Source organism: Triticum aestivum, chromosome 2B (genome assembly GCF_018294505.1).
Source record: "Triticum aestivum cultivar Chinese Spring chromosome 2B, IWGSC CS RefSeq v2.1, whole genome shotgun sequence".
In the NCBI taxonomy this organism is placed as follows: domain Eukaryota; kingdom Viridiplantae; phylum Streptophyta; class Magnoliopsida; order Poales; family Poaceae; genus Triticum; species Triticum aestivum.
Window position 1 is genome coordinate 701,863,525 of NC_057798.1, and position 17,422 is coordinate 701,880,946.

A 17,422-nucleotide genomic window follows, 5' to 3' on the forward strand; every position below is an offset into this window, starting at 1 on the left:
GTGTTAGTTCAGAGGAGCACTGGATCTGCAGGGATTTTTGCAGAGAGCAGCAGTTTCAGAACACCGCAGTTTTGACAAAGGACCATTTGAGCAGTGAAAACAGTGCTACCATGGAACATTGATAGGTTGTACAACAGCAATGCTCTCAGTGCTTGTTTTGGCTTTGACTTACGAGAACTAAGCACCATGTTGCATCATCGAGGAGCTAGAACAGGAGTTAATCAGGAACCATCCTGAAAATCATACTAGAGTACTAGACTGATCCAAGGTAAAAAAAAAAACTTCACTGTCTACCCTCATTCCAATATCCAACATCATCAAGTCATATTTTGCATTTGATTTACCTCATAACTGCAAAATTCTAACACTGTGTTTTGATCTACTTTACAGGTTCTCTGTCTTGGGAGTTGTACACTTTTTAGCCTCGTTGAATCCTCCCCGTCCATACAAAGTCTGCACATGAGGATCTTGTGTTGTATCTTCTTATTGTATGTAGTACACAAATTTGGTAAGTACGTGTTAAACTCCTCCAACCATATTACTGCTACCTAGATGTTATCTCTTGAACTGTGAAATATCAAGAAAACCAACGTGGTCCTTAGTTAACGCTGTTTCGAAATTTCCTTCTCTTCCTTCATGGACAAAATTTATCATGCATTCAACATTTTATTTGTTTCTTGTGCAGGTGTTCTTATGCTTGTTCTGGTTGGTTCTGAGATACTCCCTCCGTTCCTAAATATAAGTCTTTTTAGAGATTCCATCCATGGACTACATACGGAGCAAAATGAGTGAATCTACACTCTAAAGTATGTCTATATACATCTGTATGTAGTTTGTAGTGGAATCTCTAAAAAGACTTACATTTAGGAACGGAGGGAGTACTTTGCAGTTACATTTTGATCGTCACTCAAGAAGACTGGCTGGTGTACTTACCTTGTTTGGCTGTGAGGATCATAATGCTGGAATATATATTGCTGATTTGCTACTGAATATAAGGTTTGCAGTTTTTTCAGTTCGGTATTACATTGATACCGATTCAAGTTATTCTTGCATTCATCATAATTACTGTTGCTTAATGATTTTGTTAATTACAGGACCTTTACAAGAATACCCTTCATACCATCACAGTGCTTGCGTGTTGCTTGGAGCCAGCCGAGATCTCAGGCTTTCATTAATTGGTATGCCCAACGTTGCCTATTCGCACACATAAAAGTCTAAAAGGTTACTCGTGTATTTATCTTAAGTTCCAAACTTTTAGACTAAACTAAGCTTCTTGGTTGCTTGATAGATGTGGCCTGTGGACAAGTTCGGAATTCAACGATTAAGTAGTAGCGGATCTATGCAAAGGTTAGTAAACCCTCTGCTGAAATTCACGATCGCTTTAGCTATGATAGGTTGTATTCAAAGTGGAATTGTCAAACTCTTATTACCTCATGAGACCAAGGTTAGAGAACTTGTTGCTTTCTTGATATGTTGGCAGTCTAGCTTTTGAGCACGCTCATAATCTCTGAATTCATTGCCATGCTGAATTAAATAACACAAGTGAGTTTTCAGCTGATACATATAGTCGCAAGGTAGAGAACACTTGTTACTAGGTGATTGATGAACATTGATTGAGCAAAAAGACTTCAGCTTGCTAATTTTTTATTCATAGAACCTGCTGAGTTGAGTATGGTGAAGGTGATTTTATTCTCTTCTTGATTTGGAGTATTTTTTCTATCCCACCAATGCCAAAAATAGAGCAGATTCCATGAGCCTTGATTATTGCAATTTGAATATTTTTAGTGCGTATTGTTAAGTTTGATGTTCCTCTAGTCTGAAGTCTTTCAAAGCCAGTCATTCTCTTCGCGTAACTTTACACTTCCTAGCCTCTTCACTCGGCATTGCATTCCTTCATAAGGATATCATGAACATTGCCGATGTACATATACAAATCCCGGAAATTAAACCATTGTCTTCCATTTCTGCACACCATACCTACCTTATAGTGCATCATTCCGCACTGGGTATTCCATAGTAGTTGATTATTCCATGAGCACAGTCCTCAAAGTTCGAGAATGCTCTAAAGCGCTTTATTGCCATCAACCCTACAAAATTCATTGTTATGAAGATCTATATTCATCAGCATTGGTTCCTCTCTTGAATACAAATGGAAAAAAAAAGAAATAAAGAAAAAGAGAGATGAGCACCATGCAAAAGATCAAAGGGTTCATTCTCAAGCAGGACAAAATAGCCAGCAGAGCTTCCATATTCATGTGCAGATTAATCAAACTACTACCTATGCATATCGATAATGGGAACATCACTCACATCCTGGGATCACCTTACATTACATAGGCCTCTCAATTCATTTCTTTAGTGTGACTCCATTCCCTCCCACATACCCTGATACTACTTTTTCCAATGACAGACTTCTTTGTACCGGAGTTGAACTCTTATTTAGCTTTACAATCTAGATTTCAGATTTGCTATTTTTTTTGAATTACTTTACCAAGCTCCAGATAAGCTTTCCACAAATATGAAGTAGATAGGGAATACTTGGGCTACTGGCCAGTGAGGACTATAATTATGTGATGAGAGTAATCCCAGATCATGGCGAGGTAATTTCACTAGATACCTGCTCTTGGAAGATTCACAAAGGAATAAAATTATTGGCTACTCATGTTTCCTTTTGTTCTTGACATTGAAGTCAAACAACCAAGTGATTAGTGTTCATAAACTTTTATAGCTATATTGTTGATGCTGGTTACTCTCAAAAAATGAAATATATTCCCTTCTGGCAATGAATAAGAGTAGTTATTTAAGTGCGTCTCAGTCGCTAGCTTGCTACTTTGATAAGTTTGTGGGAAGTATCTCTGTCTGAAGCTCATGAGGATTATAGTAATTGTTTGCACATGAGCACTTGTTTGCAATCTAGCTATGCTAAGCTTTCAGATATTTCACAAGCACGTGGGCAAGTCGAATCAGGAGCCTAAATCATCTGGCCGCGATCGGAGACTCTTTTTCTCGAGGGAAGAATCAGAAAGGGAGAAGCCTGAGATGAATCATGCCTTTTGTTACTCTTTGTAGCCACTTTCTCCCTGATAATGCTATAAGGAAGAGAGAATGGTTTTTCACACCTAGTTCTATTTTCCTTGTAGCTTCAACCTGTAGCAGGTTTCGATGAGTGGTACGAGAAGAGGCCAAAAAACTCCATTTGTTTTCTCAGTGTGGACATGTATATTCAGTGAAATGAAATGCAGTTCTTTGCAATAGTATCTTCTTATCTGAACGCATAATTAGATAAAGACACTATAATGGTTCACTGCAGAATCTTGCTGGCTGCCTTTTGATACCCAATTGGCAATCTGAACCAGACATTGTTGCCATGTTGGTTTTCTTTTCCGAGGAAAACAAATCATGTGATTTCTGTTTACAACACAAGATCCGAATGCACCACACCACACCTATTGCTTGTCTTGTGAGCAGAGAACAGGGTATGAGTGTGCTTGTCTTGGGAGCACTCATTGAGTTGCGGGCTTGCAGCCATTAATAACCAGCAACAGGGGAACATGTTGAACGAGCAAACTCCACTAAACACGGGCTAGACCCGAGCCAAGTCTCCCATTTTTAGTTTCGCGATGTATGCCTGCTCTGCTTTCTCTGTCTACGCGCCCGTGCTGTCTTCTCCGTCCAGATCAGGATGGAAACCCAGAAAAACAACGCCTTGCCATGTGAGGAGCGATGAAGACTTGGGTGTGAGATTTGAAGCTCGGTCTTGTATTTTCTTATCTGACATCCATTTGTTAAGTTCCATCGTATCCGTTGGTTGGGGCCATCGTACCCAACTCTATCTTTTCATTTTTGAGATGAATGCCTGCTCTGCCAGAATTGTCCCAACTGGTGGTGTAACTATTAACAGCGGAAGCTTCAGCTTTATTGTTTTGACAGTAGTAACTGAATCAATGTAAAGGCACGCTTTGCTTCAGCTTTATGATGTTGCCACTGCTGTCATCCATGTACGGAAGCTCCCTAAATAGTCCTAAAAACTACTCTTACTTCTATTTCAACTTAGTTGAATGATTCACCTATTGGCATTGTATAAGTACCTCTGTTTTTTGTTAATGTTTATACTAGTAATAAAGAAGTTTTTTATGTAAAGGAAAAGCAAGCGGGGGAGGCGTCAAAAAGGTGTGATTTTGTGACATTAGAGAAAATGAGGTATCATTAACTGGGAAATCACTCGCATCCTGGGACCACCTTACAGTGCGTAGGCCGCTCAATCATTTCTTTGGCGTGAGTCCATTCTCTCTCACATACCCTGATACTATTTTTTTCAATGACTGGCATGTGAAAACTTCCTTGTACTAGAGTTGAACTCTTATTTAGCCGTACAATCTAGATTTCAGATTTGCTTATTTTCTTGAATTACCTTACCAAGCTCCAGATAAGCTTTCCACAAATATAAAGTAGATAGACAATACTTCGGCAACTGGCCAGTGAGGGCTATAATTATGTGATGAGAGTAATTCCATATCATGATGAGGGTAATTTCACTAGATACCTGCTCTTGCTCTTGGAAGATTCACAAAGGAATAAAATTGTTGGCTGCTCTTGTTTTTTTTTGTTCTTGACATTGAAGTCGAACCTCCTAGTGACCTGTTCAAAAACTTGATCACTATATTGTTGATGTTGTTCACTCTCATAAAATGGAACCCATTCTGTACTGGCAATGAATAGGAGTTGTTATTTAAGCTTGTGCTCAATTGTTAGCCTGCTATTTTGATAAGTTTGCAGGAAGTGCCTTGACCCGAAGTTTATGAGGGTTTAGTAACTGTTTGCACATGAACACTTGTTTGCAATCTCGCTATGCTAAGCTTTCAGGTATTTCACGAGCACGTGGGCAAGTTGAATCAGGAACCTAAATCATCTGGCCTGCCATTTGACCACAATCTGATGCTTGTTTTCCGGAGGGAAGAATCTGGAAGGGGGAAGCCTCAGATGAATCGTACCTTTTGTTTCTCTTTGTAGCCACTTGATTCCTAACAATGTTATAAGCAATAGACAATGGGGTTTCCCCACTTATTATGTCACAGTGGTCGCCTGTGCTAAAACATAAATAACCCTCCTGTTATTGTTCATTGCAAAAATTTGGCCTCTTTCCTATTTTTTTTTATATCCAATCGCCTCTCAAGAAATGTGTTTGTGTATGCTGGATTATTATTCGCCCTGTTTTCTCTCTCTAAGAAATGGATCGTTTGACTTTTAATTTGAGCAGCACAAGAAAGGAGAAGACATGATTTTGGAATGTATAACCAATTGGTATGTCAGTATTTGTTTTGACTTGCAATGGATTATGATGGATCTCTCCATAGGAGATTCATATGTTGTTGCCCCAGCCGAGGGATAGAGGGAATGCGGCGCACGTTTGGCGACGCGGTTGGCGAACCCAACACGCTATGGTGGTCGGCGTGGTTCGCCGCCGATCTAAAGTCGGTGACGGCTCCCAAATTCCATCGGGGCGTGGTGGTGCTCCGCCCACACACCACGACGGTGCATCTCATTGACGCGCGGGGGTGTACAGTCGACAGACGCTCAGGGGGAGGGATCGTGCTGACCCCGGGGGCTACGGTCGCGTTCCCCTGCCACGTTGCACATATCGAGGAGGAAATCACCGGCGGGGATAACGTCTCGGGAGCCGGCGATGGAGGTAATGCGGCCGGTGGGAGAGCAATTAAGGCGGGTGGGGGATTGAATTCTAAGGAACCTGCTCAGATTATTCCCCATCCCACTCTTCCTCTCCCGCACGCCTCATCCACTGCCCTGCCTGCTCGAGCTTGCGGCGGAGATGGTGGAGATCAACGAAGAGAAGATGCAGAGGTTCGCCGGTAGGGATGCGCGCCTGCGGATCCGCCTGAGAGAGATCGGAGCCTGGTACATGAGCAAGCGCGAGATGTACGCAGAGGCGGAGGCGATTGTGGAGAATCTGACAGAGGAGGAGGAGAGGTCGTTGTTCGGGCCTGGAGGGCGCAAGCATCCACTGCAGGTGCTCCTGTGGGCGGCGGATCAGGCGGATTCGCCGGTGAGGTCTGTGGCGAGGAAGTGGGTAGCCTTCACCATCTTCACGACTACAAATCTCGCCCCTGCCATGAGGGGATTGGCGCTCCGCCCTCGCGAGGGGGTCCTGGCTCTCCTCGCTCCAGGGTCGGCCATGGCTCCGATCGTGATTCACGTGGATCTGGTGGATCAGGCGCCGCAGGGGGCGGTGGAGGCGCCGCGCCGCTCTGCCCGTCTCGCCACAGCCCCACCAACCTCGGAGGCTCCGGAACCTCGCCGCTCTGCACGCCTCGTCGGAAACAGAGTCTGGAACCCTCGCTGGGTGGCAATCGCTTTTGGTTGCTAGCTAGTGAGGATTAAGATGATGATTCTGACGAGGATTTCGCCACTTCAGGTACGAGTTGCTCTTCTGTTTTCAAATACTTGACACATACTCATGATTGTGAGAGTAGTCAGGGCCAAACTGATACACAACGTCGAATTAGACGAGTAAATCATAGGATGGAGAAGACGATGAACACCTATGTTCACAGTCTTTTGGTTAAAAATGAAGGAGTCAATGAGGCAAAGCAGAGAGACATAAATCAAAATGAACAACAAAAACACTTTATCCACATTGATTCTCCTAATTGGGGGAGATTTCATAATGAAAAAATTGACATGGCATTGATAAAAATTAAGAATAAGATACCCAAAGTCTGGGATTTACCCAGATTCCCTGAGTATTTATTAGATGTTGATACTGACTGTGAGGGGGTCAAGACAAGCCAGTAGATAAAAGTATTAGAGTGGATAAAATCCCAGAAAATGTCATGTTGGAAGAAGCAGTGGAAGAAAGTCAGAATAATGGAAAAAGAAAAGAGGCAGGAACAGAAAAGATGCAAGTTGTAGGGGTGTATCGGGAGAAAAAAAGGAGGGGGGGGGTCTGGTGGGCTCTGAAAAAATCTGGCCCAGGAATGTGGTGAGGGAAAAAAGCCCAGATAAAGGAGGAGATGGAGTGGGCCTATATATAGGGGGAATCCCACCCTCCATTCCAGAACCCGATTTCCTCCACCTCCTAGACCCTAGTAAAGTCTCGGCGGCGATAAACAGGGGAGAGGACGCGGAGAAGTGGGAACTACTTTGGGGAGAAGAAGAATCCATGGAAGGAAGGCAGGAGAATTGGAGGCCAAGGCCTGGAAGAGGGGCCAATCCAGGTGGAAGAGGTAACTTCTATGGCAGATCTGAGAGCTTTGGGAGAGGGTTTAACAGGTAGGATGAAAGAGAACTAGATGGATATGGTTGGAGAAACAAAGAGGGGAATTTTAGAGGGGGGTCTGGGACTAACAATAGTGGTTATGGTGGGGATGGGACCTCCACAGGAAATGGTAGAGATGGGGACAACAAGTTTGGCAGGTTTGCATCAGACAGGGGTGGAGATCAACATGAGAGGTATCAAGCCGGGATGAGTGAGAATAGGCAGGAAAGTGGGTCTGTGGTCAATAATGCAAGTATAAAGCAGATGGGGACGCAGGGGGGACCGGTCCAGTTGACAGGGGGTTTCCCAGTGATGAACAACAGTGGTTTCCCTCAGATTGCACTACAAAAAAAATACACTTCCGTGATGATACGTGTTTGTCACAGTAGGTCGCGTGTTTTGTCATGCATGTACATCCATGACAAATTTATGACAGAATCGAGATAGTCATACCTGTGCTGTCGTAGAAGTGTTCGATGATATTACCAAAATTATCATCACGGAAGTGTCCACTTCCATGACGATAAATCGCGCGTCACAGAAGTGCTTTCGTCAAGGGTGACCGACACGTGGCATCCACCGTAACGGAACACCGTTAAGCTATCGGGTCGGGTTTTGGATCCGATAACCCGTTAACAGCCCCGACCAATGGGGATTTTCCACGTGTAAAATCATCATTGGCTGGAGGAAACACGTGTCGGCTCATTGTTGGGACAGATGTCATCCACTCATTGGACAGAAGGCGCCTATGATACGTCGACACGTGGCACGGCCCAATAGAGGCCCATTCCTGTGAAAAGGCCGGCCCGTTTGACTTGGTCAAAAGGTGACGGGCCGGCCCATGGAAAGCCTGTTAACGGCCTGTTCGCATATAGCCCATTTACAGCCCGCTAACCAAGGCCCGTTACGCCCTATCCGAATTAGGCCCAGTAGCGTCATCTGGGCCATCCAATATGATTCCAGCCCATTTTCACTTCTGGCCCATGTATGGCCCATGACGTCTTTCGGCCCATATGAGGCCCTATGTAACTCTTGGCCTATTAATGGCCCGTGGTGAAACTGGCCCGCGATGAACAGTGTATTACTTTAGACCCATTAACGGCCCGTGGTGAAACTGGCCCATAATGAACAGTGTATCGCTTTATATCCATTAAGGGCCCGTTATTCAGTTGGGCCGTTTACAGCCCATATTATCTTTCGGCCTTCTCAGAGCCCATTTATTCTTGAGCTTATTTGCAGCATTCGGTTACTTACGGCCCGTTACTGTCATTTTCTGCTTGTGGGCAAAATTCAGCCCGTCGTTACAGTCGGCCCGTTTGTGGTCCGTTAGTCTGTTGGGCCATTTTCATAGCATCACCAAATACGGCCTATTAACGGCCCGTTATGGTCAACCAATAAAACGTACGATTTCCATTATAGGCCCGTCTACGGCCCATTAAAGGCCAGTATGAGACCCATAAATGAGTCGGCGGCCATGGATCCTACGTGACATATTAGGCCGATGGACCCTGCGAGATGTAGAAGGCCCATGGACACTACGAGACGTAGAAGGCCCATGGATCCTGCGAGACGTAGAAGGCCCATGGATCCTACGAGACGTAGAAGGCCCATAGATCCTACGAGACGTAGAAGGCCCATGGTCGGGCGAGTTGGCCCCCGTTTGAACGATATAGCATATTCAAAGAATTATCCTACTCAATACTATCACCTCTAAAAAGCATACACTATACAACAAAGAGATCAAGGCATAGAAAGGTAGAATAATCCTACACTATACAATAAAGAAATTACAGCCGATTATACCCATTGGGCATTATGGTACGGCACAGGTGATAATAAAGCATACACAAACAGCAAATTACATACACTGGGCAAATACGGCTCATACATCATGGACGCGCATCAACTTAACTCCATTTGAACTATAATCTCTTCAGAAAATAGGATTGGCCGGATTCAGATAGCACAAATTTCAGTCTGCAAAATCTCCAATTCCTTCATGGTTACCTCGGTGTCTTGTTTCATTTTTTTGACTCCTGCATCTAATACCTGCATGTCCAGTCTCAACTTGTTGATTATACGTTGACAATCATGTACACGTTGTCTTGCCACCTCTAGTTGATGCTCGAGAACATCAGCACATTCCAATTCCAATCCATAATCATTCGGTAACGGCCATGCCGCACTGCTCGCAGATTTTTGTGTTGATGTCACTTCATCCTGAAATGTTTCTGTAAGTACACATGACTAGGGCAAAAATATAGTTACAACAGTGAAGCGAACAAGACACTATTTTGTACTACATGGCAAAACAGGACTAACAATAATGTTACACGTCACTTTCACAAAAAAATGTTACACGTCATGAAGCATAAGCAGGTGATATTTTAAAAATTATAAAAAAGATAGTCTGTGCAGCCTGCATACAGAAATCCCTCTTAGCTCACCAGAGGAGCATGATGTTGGGGCCCAATCGAAAACACAGACAAGTTACAAATTTAGACAGCACGTTGCGTATAAGTAAGCAAGCAGTTGGCCATTCTGTACCTCAATTAAAGTCTTAGGGAGCATAATGAACAGCAGAGGGTTTCATACAAACATACTACAGCAGGCAAAACTATGCAATCATTAGCATAGTATAAACTAGATTGTGAGCCTCATGCAATAATAGTTGGTTAATAGACTTCAAAGCTTCAGGCACACTTCGGCAGAGTAATTAAATGGTAAGGCCTTTAATTATGTCAACTAATAGTGATACAAGTACCGAACATCAGGCATAATTATTTGGGCATCTCATTAAGTGAGGACAAATAAAGCAATTGAAAAGAGAAAATTAACTATGCCTGAAACAAACAAGGAATTGAACTGTTGAGTTGCATACAGTGACTTACCTTAGCAGGTTGAAGAGGCTCAGCGCAGCTCCTACTTCTCTTGCAAGGCTCCTTCCTAACATCTTGTACTTGGAAATCCTCAATCTTATCTTCATTGCACCCCCTCTGCAAGGTGACACAAACTAGTTACTCGTCTCCTTGGAAGATAAATATGCATACTTTCCAGTCTGTGAACACAAAAGGATGAGATTATAACAAAACAACACCACATAATGAAACATGCCGCATCTCTTGCACTTGCACACAATGAAATGAGCATTTACTATGTCTGCACTATGTAAAAACTAGGCATACCTTCGAACTGGATCTCCAGGTACTCTTGGAGAGCCTACTGTAGTGTACAGCCAAACCTTTATTCACCTATGAGTTAGACAAGGCCCCACTACAGCAGCCCTTAGTGTTTAAATCGTTGACAAGCTCTGTTAGAGTGTTAGGTCAAGAACAACAAGTAATCAAAGCAAACAGTCCTAGTATGGCTGGCTGATGCAAACAAGCAATTGAACAGATGTGTGAGCAAATCTTACATATCAAGAAAAGAAGCAAAGAAGGAGGCTTAAAGACCATCACTTGACTGACCAGATTTAAGGGGCATTTAAACATCATGTGCAACGTATGAACTAACATAAACATTGCATATTCCAGATTCTACAATGGAATGCACATGTATTAGGTTATGCCATGTATGATGATGCCTAAATGTACAGATAGCAGGCAGGAGTGATTCATCATTGCACGCACAATTGAATTGCAGGTTAAGGGCCAGTTCGATTCCGCCTTTTCAGGGTATATTGTCAAAATAAGCCATAAAAGATGTAAAGAAGTCATTTTTGAGTTATGGGCTTGGGCTTAACTAATTTCGCTTTGGAGGGGGGTGTTTCGGGTAGAACCTCACTAAAAATTGAAGGGAAGGGGAATAGTGAAATGACTCTGTTGTCTGCCTATATTACACTCAAAATGCAACTGCTGACGCCTGTGTCACACCTGACCCTCAAGTAAAAACAAACACGCAAGCATTCATTGCCCTGCCCGCTTGCATCTCCTCTCCCCTTTCCCTCTACCTCGATCCCCTGCCTGCAGCACTAGGGTTCCTCCAGTGAGCCGTCGCCACTGGTCCCATCTGGCCTGGTCCTCGACAATGCTATTTCCAGCTAGGCTACATGGCTGGCGGGTAGGGGCAAATCTCCATGGCTGCTCCTCCCTCTGGCGCCGCCCCTCATTCTCATGGTCTCCAGCAACTGCTCCACTGTGGTTCGTCCAACGCACTACTCCAGCAGGCGCTGCACAACTATGGCTGGTGCCACACTGCGGCAGAAGGCACCTTGTTCCCCCTCCCCTCCTCCGAGGCTATGGCCTTGAGGTGCTGTTGAAGGATGAGCTCATCCAACAAGGTGAGGATCTCCTCTGATTTTTTGCCAAATTTTCATTCTGATCCACTATACGATGAATTGCTATGAGCTGCTTCTGCTGCTGCTATATGATGCATTGCTATGAGCTATTCCTGCTGCTACTGCTATATGATGAATTGCTATGAGCTGTTGCTGCTGTATGATGAGTTGCTATGAGCTGTTGCTGCTGCTATATGATGAATTGCTATGAGTTGCTGCTGCTACTATATGATGAGTTGCTACAAGCTGCTCCTGCTGCTGCTATATGATGAATTGCTATGAGCTGCTCCTGCTACTGCTATATGATGAATTGCTACGAGCTGCTGCTACTATATGATGAATTGCAGACTGCTGCTGCTGTATGATGAGTTGCTATGAGCTGCTGCTGCTGCTGCTATATGATGAGTTGCTACTAGCTGCTCCTGCTGCTGCTATATGATGAATTGCTATGAGCTGCTCCTGCTGCTGCTATATGGTGAATTGCTATGAGTTGCTGCTGGTATATGATGAATTGCAGACTGCTGCTGCTGTATGATGAGTTGCTATGAGCTGCTGCTGCTATATGATGCTTTCAGGTGGTGCTGCTATATGATAATAACCAGCCACTTGGAACATCGAATTTCAATAAATAATTGTTCTTCATTTAAATGTGGGTCATGCGTTCTTCTTTAAATTAGGCAATGGGATCTCTATGGAAAACATTGACCAAAGTAGATTGTGCCAAGTAGATGGTATCTTTGTATTTGCATTTTGAGCAAATAGTGATGGTCTGTTTTCCTATCATATTAATTACTGCACTGGGTTCAATTTGTGATGTTTGCAAGTCAAATTAATTTCCATATGTGCAGCAAAATGAAAAATATATATAATGCAATCTAGACTTTCCACTGATCATACCAAAGATAAGCTGAAAACGCAATGAAAAGAACTGGTTGGCGTATTACATGGAGCTTATATTCACAGGTGCTTATTTTCTTAGGATAACTCGTAATAACTGTCCCTAAGAAACTTGGCTAATAGAACTGGCATACAAATAACATGTCACGATGATTGCAATGGAGGAGTGACGTACCATAGCACACTGTATAGGCTCACCGCTGCCTCTCCTTTTTTTGCGATGTTCCATGAAATTGCCACATACATCTTGTACTTTTTCATTGTGTAACCCTATCTGCAAGTTGACACGGCTAATTTCAGACATCTCTACATGATACTACATTGCATATCCCTTGCACATATTTAAACCACCAATTAACGATTGTGTGCGTACCATAAACTAGCCATGACTCTGTATGCTGGACTGGCAGGCACTCTAAGGGAGCCTAATGTAGTGCACTGGAATTCCTACATGCCACCTACGATTTTGTGTAATGTACTGCCCCTGTTCCTAAATATATGTCTTTGTAGAGATTCCAGTATGGACCACATACAGATGTATATAGATGCATTTTCGAGTGTAGATTCACTCATTTTGCTCCATATGTAGCCTATAGTGGAATCTCTAGAAAGACTTATATTTAGGAACGGAGGTACGAGGTAGTATCATGTATGACATCTACATATCTAATTTAGCAGCCAGTAGTAGAAATCATTGTCTGCACAAAGGAATCACTGGTCGAAAATCCTAGCAAAGCACGCTGGCAGGCACGGAACAATACAAGAGAGAGAGACGCGCTTACAAGATCATAGCAATGCCTCAGTCCAGGATCTTGGTTGGCCAAGCCGTTAGATCCAGAAGAAACATCGTCCTTGTAGTTTTTACCAGCTGCATAACAGGTAACAACGACCGGTTAGTATATTTGAAGTACATCGGGCAGGTGATGCTGGACGGGTTTAAAGGTGACAAGTACCTAGGCCGTGGCGGGTGCTTGGCATCTCCCCAGACGGTGGGAATCAGGTTAGAAACGTCGAGGGTGATGACGCCGCGCTGGCTGTCGGGTTCCGGTAAGGAGATCTAGAACCGTCGAGTAGGGTGTTTGTGGAGCGGCTCCGGTAGGGTGGACTACGGTGTGGATGAAGCGGATCTGTGGCCGTGGACGAGGGCATAGGTGAAGCTGCTTCGGTGGTTGGGTTAAGGATGGTGTCGACGACGCGGATCTGCGATCGTGGATGGGGCGTCAGAAGCTGCTCTGATGGTTGGTTTAAGGATGGTGTCGACGATGCGGATCTGCGGCCGTGGACGGGGCGTCAGAAGCTGCTCCGGTGGTTGGGTTAAGGGTGGTGTCGACGATGCGGATCTGCGGTCGTGGACGGGGCGTCAGAAGCTACTCCGGTAGGTTGGATGAGGGTGCGAGGAAGCGGATCTTAGGCCGTGGACTTGTGAGTTGGCAAAGCGGCCCCGGTAGGGTTGAGAATGGTATAGGCAAAGCTACTCCGGTAGGGTTGACGCTGCTGTCGGCGAAGCGGCTCCAGTAGGGTCGAGGAAGGTGTCGGCGAAGCGCCTCCGGTAGGGTTGAGGAAGGTGTCGACGAAGAGGATCAGAGGCCGTCGACGGGGGCGTCGGTGGGGCGGCTCCGGGGTGTGTGGACGGAGCGTCTCCGGTGGGGAGTACGAATGAGCCGCTGCAGATGCGCGGCGGTTGACGAGAGTACCGGCGAAGCAGATCCGGCGCCGTGGACAAGGCCTACACTGAATGGGCTGTGGTACAGTGGTGGATGAGTAGTCTACTTTTTTCTAGGGGAGGTGGGAGGGGTAGATGTGGCCGCAGAAGCAGATCCGGCGAGGTGGACGCCGCTGGCAGTGAATGGGCTATGGTACGCCGGTGTATGAGCAGTCTAGGGTTTCAAGAGGGGAGGGGAGAAAGGGCGATGAAGTATGGACGGCGTGATGTAAGATGCTCTGGTGCTATGGAGTTAGTCATTTTTGCGGGAGGAGGGGAGAGGAAATGGGGGTGGCGTGTAGTGGGGTGAACCGTAAATTACCAAAGCAGCCCCGACCTATCATGTAGATGAGGGCGGTATTGTAACTGTTGGTCTCCGTGCACCAAGGACAAAAGGGGGATTTCGCATGCTAAAGACTAAGGTGGCAGAAATTTTAGAAGGAGGCGGGAGATTTCGCCACCCGCGGGATCGTTCGTATCCAGTTTCAACTAATTTTGGACCGTGCTAGCGGGAAGGTCATGCTAGACTGTGTACACGGGGCATGCGTCAGCAGTTAATAACTGGTGTGAAGTTCACCCCAGAAAAAAAGACAATAACTCGGGATGATGCACCGATAACTTGGACGCTCACACGGGCGCGGCCAATCGTACGGGTGTAGTGACGCGTTCACAAAAAAAAGGATCAAACGCTCAGCCTATGTATTTCTCGTGTAAATAGATAATTTAATGCCATTGGTTATTTACTTTAAACATAATGTATTGACGTGTTAGTGTAGAGGCGCACAAAAAGAAATGGATATTGTAGTTAGCTACTTAAAAGTGTTACCTCATATGATTACATAGCCTCCATGATGTGACGGCGGCCCGATCTTTCGATGAGAGTGGGAATAAATATTGATTTGGTGGATTTTGACCTTAACGATCCGGCTATACCGTACCCGACGATACGCCTCGACAATCGCTAAACCAATCTCCGATGGTTATTGACCTTGCCGTAGGCACGATCAACTTGAACAACGAGGTTCGAGTTCCTGCAAGCAACCGAAGAACCGGCAAGAACAAAGGTGAATTGCAACTGAAATTGCGGATAATAAACTGAGCACACGAACTAGATGAAAAGTTGGGGTTCCACTGTGAATCTGACAAGGCGGTAGTCCTACACGTCTCGTAGATGCGAATTGTAGCGATGGCTAGACAATACAATAAAACCCGAGTCTAAACCTAGATGAAAGCTAACTATTTATTAAGAGGGACGACCGTCGGCTGGTGTCACGGGACGCAGGGCCGTAAGCACGCGGGACACTTCATGGCTCGACAGGACGTGGCGTTTGCTTCGGTTGACAAGACATGTTGGCCTGACGTGATGTATTAGTGCATCAAAAGAATTCTGTTGGACCCAACACGTTACTCCTCTTGGTCCATGTAGACAAAAGCTAATTGTCTGTCCTTTGGGGTTGGCTTCTTGCACCGTAGCATGCATGATGGATGGGATGGCCGGCCATGCATGCCACAAGTGATTTTTGCTACTCTGTTTGATTCTCCAATTCCTTTATTTATGTACATATTTTCGGCATCTCCATCTCGCATCTTGACACGTGGCTTGTACAACTCTTTAACAGTTCTGCATAAAATAGAAGACCGTGTTGTATTTCTATTTTGGACAACAAAATAATAATGCATATAATTTCTATTAGAATTCACCTGATAATTATCTTTGCGCATAATGAGTATGGTTATATCCGTAGGGGCCATGTTCACATCATCCTCCCTTTCTTGAAAGCAATGCCGTCCTCGGCTTTGGATAAACTGAAAATGGACTAACCAAAAAGACAAGATGTATACATGGTATATGTATAAGTCATCCATTTTAACTTCTCTCCATTTGGGTACCATTAATGTCTTCATGCTTGAGTAATTAGCATATCGCATGAGATAAAGGTCCAAAGAATTATCACAGAAAATGTACCAACATGTAATGTTACAACTTAGTGTGCACATAAAAGTGAAGCTCATATTTATGTCATGCATTTTGTAATGCCCATCATTAAACCATCCCAACATAGGTAGATAACTATTAGGAATATCCAAATTAGCAGGTGTATATATGCAATCGTGCAACATACTATTTGGCATGTAATCAACAACGATGTTGGAGGTCATATTAAAATGATCAAGCATTGACTTGTTAATATTCGCTTTCAAGCTAGTAAGATCATCACATGTGATACAAATTGTATGCACCAAAAATTCATTGTCTATGCATTCCTCACCAATCAAATTAAAAGTAAGTTTAGGAGCATAAACACTTTTCAGAGAAAGCAAACATGTGATTTCAGCTATTTTAGTTCTCGCATGTGACAAACTCATAGGTGGATCCATCAAAATAGAATACAAAGAATTAGCGTTAGAAATTCTAGCTAATACGTCCTCATGTTTAACCAACTGTATGAGACCCAAATCAGATGTAACAATCAAGTCACGTGGGTCAATCTCAATTGCCTTATTCAGCGGGTAAACTTAAATGAGCAAGATGATCATCCAAAATAGGTGATGTGAGCAAATCAGTACCTTCGTTATTACCTTGTAGCCCTCGCTCATATGAAGTAAGAACGATCGGTGGCGATGCCTCATAAACTCCATGTGGCACAATCATTGTTGGTGGTGCGGCGGAGGAAGTAACCTTCTTTGATGGGGATTCCATCGCACGCTTGTTCGTCGTGTATACGTGTCCTCTTAATTTCTGTTCAGCTTTACACGCAAGACGAAACAAATGGTCGATAGAATATAGTTCTTCATGCATTATTATGTCTTGTATATCATGGTTTAAACCTCCCCAAAATCTATTCAGGAATTCTTCTTCACATTCTTCTAATCCACAACGAAACAAAGCAATACACAAATTATCGTAATATTCTTTAACAGTGTTATTGCCTTGTGCTAAGCGTTGCAATTTTCTAAGCAAATCACTAGCATGGTATGAAGGAACAAATCGGTTTCGCATAACAAGTTTTAAAGCTTTCCAAGTAGTAGGTCTATTATTTCCCCTGCAATAATTTCTCCACCAAACTGAAGCAAAACCGAAATAGCTTTTAGTGACATCATTTATTTTCTTATGCTCAGAAAAATCATGACTACCAAATATTTCTTCCACCTCAATTTCCCAATCAATATATGAATCGGGGTCATATTTACCCTCGAAATTTGGCAAACAGGTAACCTGATGATGTGTGTTTCTACCATGATGTAGATCATGTGACAGTCGTCGTACCTTCTG

At 44.1% G+C, this 17,422-nt stretch overlaps 1 long non-coding RNA gene across 1 annotated transcript; it reads left to right on the forward strand.

Moving 5' to 3' along the window:
* Positions 1-875: 875 nt before the first annotated feature.
* LOC123046814 (uncharacterized) lies at positions 876-3,262 on the forward strand. The gene is made up of 3 exons (XR_006422628.1): positions 876-996; positions 1,095-1,178; positions 1,289-3,262. It is a non-coding gene; the product is annotated as an uncharacterized lncRNA (long non-coding RNA).
* Positions 3,263-17,422: the final 14,160 nt, after the last annotated feature.